Source organism: Galleria mellonella, unplaced genomic scaffold (genome assembly GCF_026898425.1).
Source record: "Galleria mellonella isolate WM207_F2 unplaced genomic scaffold, CSIRO_AGI_GalMel_v1 utg352, whole genome shotgun sequence".
NCBI classification, from domain to species: domain Eukaryota; kingdom Metazoa; phylum Arthropoda; class Insecta; order Lepidoptera; family Pyralidae; genus Galleria; species Galleria mellonella.
This window is the reverse complement of record NW_026442084.1, coordinates 6,356,828-6,363,239: the sequence shown is the minus strand read 5'-3', so window position 1 is coordinate 6,363,239 and position 6,412 is coordinate 6,356,828.

The window sequence follows — 6,412 nt, the reverse complement described above, 5'->3', positions numbered from 1 at the left end:
GTAGCAATCAAGCATACAGCTTGTCTGATAGTAAACGGTCACTGTAACCTGTGGACGCCTGCAACACTAGGGGTGTCACGTGCGTGTTGCTGACCCTGAAGAAACCTAAATTTACTCTTTTTGAAAAACCCTATAATGTAATCTTTAGGTAAAACCACGGCAGGAAACTCATTCCAAAGCCTGAGCATTCGCGGGAGAAAATTCCTTTAAAACCAAACTATTATAATAAACCAGTTTATTATATTATATCTAAGGCCGTAGCTAGACCCAAGTTTAAGGTAAGGCAAAAGAAATTTTTGATAGGGCAGCAGCCATAATTAAGCGACATCGAAAAAGCGAATCTATCTAATTTTCATGAGACCTTTCTTTTTAACGTAGAGCATTGGGACTTACAGAGTTAGAGCATTGCCCCTCAACGCCTCCTTCCCTAGCTGCAGCCATGATTATAACCATGATTATGTCATTATCCCATAAAAAAATCTTATTAAAACCAAAAATCCTGATCAACCATGCATTTACCATTTACATCAATTAATACACTTCAAATGCAGTTATTATAAACAGTGCCGACTAAAAAAAAAACATATCTAGCCAGCTTTCAAAGAAAGTTTATTTATATATATTTTTTTGTTTAGCGTCACGGAGAGGCGTGTGGCACAATTACTCCACTAGCATTATTGTATTTATTTCTGTTATCCACATGTGCGCGTGCGCTTACTTGCTCTTTAAACTTTAATACCAAACTGCGGCCCGCATTAGGTGAATGCCTTTTTAATGTATGATTTTTTACGATATAAAAAATATAGTCACGACTACAATCTCTAATGGGGTAGTTAGAAATATTTATTTGTATGTTATTAATTTTTATTTTTTCCACTGTTGAACATAAGCTTTCCCCATAAGGGGAGTTTTGCCAATAGTTGTCACGCTTGGCAGGCGGTTTGGCAACTGCAGTTAGGTTTTCAGAGATGTTTTAAAAGGGACGCTGCAGCCCATCCCTCAACCATAAGCTCTCTTAGTCGCCTCTTACGACACCCATGGGAAAGGAAGGAGTGGTCCATTCTATGCCGGGACCTATAGGGCAATTTGTTTATAATGGGTGTAAATTTTACCAGAGGGATACTTTGTACAAAAGTCGATTGCTTGGGTACCTCTGTCTCATTTGTGTTTCTATCGTGAAGCCGTTGTGTTTGCATAGCTGTGTTTCTGTTTGAAGGGCGTGAATTTACAAGGTACAGAGGAATAACACCTAAGTCCTCAGGAATGGCAACGCATGGGGGGTGTCATGGGCGAAAAAGTATACGCTGTTATGTCCATGGTACTGCTCATGTCTATAGGCGACGGTTACCACTTTCCATCAGGTGGGCCGTCAGCTTGTTTGCCATTCTAAGTTGTATAAAAAAAAATATAATATAAAAGCAAAATAAAGAGGCAACAATGGGCGGTCTTATCTAAATTAATAAATAGCGATGTCTTTCAGACAACTTTAGGATGGATTTTTGTTTATTATTATTTTTTATTATTATCAGGACAAAGTTTGTATGTAAAAAAATGTTTGAAAAATCGCAACGGAACAGTGAAAATAATAAATAAATACAAATATTATTACACCCGTACGAAGCCGGGCCGGACAACTAGTTTAAAATAAAAAAATATGGTCATTCAGAAAAAACGGTTTAGAAGGCATGGTGCGCACGAGTGTGTTAATTTTGTATACCACCGCGATGATCAGTGCATCTCAAACTTTTATATACATATCTCTTTTTATAGACAACTAAAAATATTCTTTCTAAGGTAATAAGCGAATTCGATTATGTTCTTTGATTGGGATTACTCAGTTCAGAAGTTAGACACGTGACCTTTTATAGAACGAGAAATTATATAACACGCGTGCGTGCTTGCGTACGTGCGTGCGAGCGTGCGTGCATGCGTGCGTGCGTGCGAAGATGCGTGCGTGTGAGCGTGCGTGCGTGCGTGCGTGGGTGCGCGCGCGTGTGTGTGTGTGTGTGTGTGTGTGTGTGTGTGTGATGCATGTATATGCACGTATTCTATGTAATTGTGGTGCTATGAGAGGCTATATCATTTTCGCCTATCTCTAAGAATTTACAAACAATTGTACAAATATTTAATATTTAGTAAGGTGATGTAGATGGTTTTATTATTATTAAAAAGAAAAAGCAATAAACAGAATAGAAACTTTGAGAACCGCTTACGAAGGCAACAAGTGTAAGCATTTCCATCGTCCATCCCTGCCCCAGATAACGTAACGTAACATGGCAATACTCAGTGCGTTCATTAATCATAGATAAAAACTTTACCTAAACTCGCCTTTCGTGTCTCAATATTTGGGTCATGTGATGAAAAAATTGCTAATGACGCGAGCTGGAGTAATATCTACCATATGTGTTGACTATTCCAAAGTATAACTCATACACTTTTTGGTATTCGATGACAGGATTTCATTTTCAGCCGACTTCAAAAAAGGTGATTTTCAATTCGGTTGTATTTTTTTTATTAAGCTTTTATGCCTCATAACTCTATCAATTGTAAATTGATTTGGAAAATTCTTTTTTTATATGATATGTTACACTTACAGGTTTTTTTTTTATGGGTGAAAATGGTATGGTAACCCTGTCTGCGCTAACGGGATACGCTGGCGGAGCACCAGTGAAGGGTGATAGATGAGAATGAAAACAGGCCAGTTAGCCCATCATGATGAATTCATCAGGAATTAACCATGATAGTTTCATGGTGCTGCTCATGTCTATAGGCGACAGTTACCATTTTCCATCAGGTGGGCCGTCAGCTTGTTTGCCATTCTAAGTTGTATAAAAAAAAATCCACCGATAAAAAAATCACTTATTATTATCCGTGGACAACGCCAGAGTGATCACTAGTACATCACACGTGGCGTCCATAAGTGCATAATGCACTAATAAAATAAATACAGTGCAGCGACGCGCGTGCATTCGCTCGTTTAAACTTAAGAGGGTTCATACCTTTTAAATTTTCATATAAAAAGTCCATGATCACCTTACGAAGTCATTACAACAGTAGCTAGTTATCCTCTATTATATTTATATTGTATTTATTTATATAATATTTACATTTTATACACACTAGTGGAAAAAATTAAGGGATCAAAAAAGAGTCTAAGTTTTCGGCCATTTTTCAAATGGCTGTATCTTTGATAAAATAGATCGTATTGGTGTAAAAAAAAAGGAATTTGAAGCTTGAAGTCTCTAATTTTTGGATTTTGCAAAAAAAGTCCAGGTAATGCGTATCGCGCAATATAAAAATACGCTTTACATTAAGAAAATATTGCGCATGCGCAATATTTTCTTTACCTGTCCCAATATTAAGTGCCGCGTTCGTGATTCACTGTTCATACCAAAAGCTGACTGTGAAAGAACGCTAATAACATTAAATCCACCTTTTGGACAATATTTCTTTGGGCCAATAAAGATAATTATATAAATAACAATAAAACAATAATTTCGGAATAACCGAATATTTGCTTACTTGTTTTTACACGCAACTTTGTTCGCGTGATCGGTATATGTTCACAGATCAGGATAAAAAGTAGCCTAAATCCTTCTTCATCCCATATATTATGTGTATATTAAATTTCATAGTGATTAGTTGAGCTGATAAAACGTTAAGATATGACAAACAAACTCACGTTCACATTTATAATATTAATAAGAATTGAATATTTATCTATTTAAATAATCTCATAGTCCCCAAGATACAGGTCTGGCCTAGCTTGGGGACCGATAGTAATGGAGATATTTTCTCGTTGAATATAAATTGTAAAAATTGCAAATTGTACATTATGCAACTGTATCTTTCTTAAATAAAAATATTATTATTATTATACATTTATTATACATACATACATACATATCTGTCACGCCTGTCTCCCATTAGGGTAGGCAGAAACAATGGAAAGCCAAATGCTTCGATTCAAACAAATCTCTTTCGCTTCTTCCACATTCATCAATCTTTTCATACACGCTGGCCGGTTACGGGTACTTTCAATTTGGCCCTTCTTCAGCACGTCGCCTATTTGGTCAACATACGTCTGTCTAGGGCGGTACCTACCGACATCTCCATTCATTCTTGCTCCATAAATCTCATTCGTAATTCTTCTTTCATCCATTCTCTCCAAATGACCAAACCAACTAATTTATTATCTCCAAATTAATAGAAATATTGAAAAAAAAAATAAAAAAAAAATATTTTTTAAAAATTAAAACGATAATTGAGAAGTTGCGATACTTTGGCAATGATTTTTGGCTTTGATAATGATAATGGCAACATTTCGGTACGAACGCCCTTAATATGTCCCAGCATCGGCCATCTTAATTCAGTTAGCGTAAACATCTAACGGTTAATTTGAGAGTCCAACGGACAAATTGCTTTATTGATTTTAATTAATGTAAAGCGTACTTTTATTTTTAACCGACTTCAAAAAGAACAAGGTTCTCAATTCGGTTGAAATTTATTTTTATGTTTTTTACTTCGTCAATTTTAAACCGATTTGAAAAATTCTTTTTTTATCTGAAAGGATATACTGACAGATTGGTATCATAGAAATGTTATCAAAATCGGTTCAGTGGTTTAATTTGTAAATCACAATTACTTATTTAGTCACAATTGAAATCAGTTTACAGCTCAAACTGGTCTCATAGAAATTTTATCAAAATCGGTTCAGTAATTTAGTTTTTAAATCAAAATTGTTGAGTCACAATTGAAGTCTATTTTTTTTTGTGGGTCACAATTTTTTATTATAAGTGTCCCGTACCAAAAAACAAAACAAGCTAAGTTTAATATTAACCTTGTTATTCTTTTTTGAAACAATTATAGTGATGTCATAATATATTATATTAAAAATAATTATTTGTTTTATTAATTTATTTATTTAACACTTCATTGCACCAACATTACAGGATTTGTTTCCGACACTGTTTCTTCTGCATATCAATGATATGTTACAGATCAGTGATATTCATTGTTATGCGGACGACAGTACAGGAGATGCATTATACACTGGTCATGCAAAGATCTCGCGGGCACATACCGATGAGCTCCGGAACAGACTTGTGTCTGAAATCGAAACTTCACTCGATAAAGTTTCGATCTGGGGTGAACGCAATCTTGTTCACTTTAACCCTAAGAAGACACAAGTCTGCGCGTTCACCGCAAAAAAGACACCGTTTGTCGTATCTCCTCACTTTCAGGGCACTTCCCTTGATAATAAGTCGAGTCTGGGGATTCTTGGCGTCGATATATCTAGCGACGTCCAGTTTTGCGGTCATCTGGAGGAAAAAGCTAAGATAGCTTCCAAAAAGTTGGGGGTGCTCAATAGGGTGAGACGGTATTTCACGCCAGAAAACCGCCTGAAACTGTATAAAGCTCAAGTGAGGCCACACATGGAATACTGTTCTCACCTGTGGGCAGGAGCGCCACAGTACCAACTCCTTCCATTAGACCGCATTCAAAGTCGGGCAGCTCGAATTGTTGACGATCGGCGTCTTACTGTCCGGCTCGACCCACTGAAACTGCGTAGAGATGTTGCATCTCTGTGCATCTTCTACCGAATTTATCATGGGGAGTGCTCTGAAGAATTGTTCGGATTGATACCTGCTGCTGATTTTCACCATCGTACAACCCGCCATAAACTAAAATTTCATCCCAACCATCTGGACGAGTGGCGGTCCTCCACCGTGCGTTTTTCAAGGCACTTTCTCCCACGTACAACCACTCTTTGGAATCAACTTCCAGCAGCAGTATTTCCGAACCGATACGACAACATAACCTTCAAGAAAAGAGCATATTCCTTTTTAAAAGGCCGGCAGCACACCTGCAATGCCGTAGGTGTTGTGGGTGATTATGGGCGGCGGTAGTCACTTACCATCAGGTGAGCCGCATGCTCGTTTGCCCCCTGTGTTGTAAAAAAAAAAAAAAAAAAAATTTGTTGAACAATTTTCGATAAGAGTATAGTGTAATATATTTTTTTAATTTTAGTACCCGAAATAGTTTTCGTATATCCATAAATAGTTTATACATATATTTGATATACTATACATACGTTTATGTTTATGTATAGTATATAAGTATATTGCGGCAAAATCAGTTATTTTGATTTCCAAACTTAACTACGCTTTTTTCGTCATATTAATAATTAAAGATAAATAAATACGCTGTTGTGGGTATATTAATATAAAATTGTATATATATTAGATGATGGTAGTTTTATTCATCATCATCATCATATCAGCCTTCAACTCTCCTCTACTGTCAAGTTGCTACGATTAGCAAGCGGATTGGCAACCGCAGTTAAACTTTAGAGATGTTTTAAGAAAGACGCTGCTGCCTATCCCACGCCTTCCTCAGTCACCTCATACGA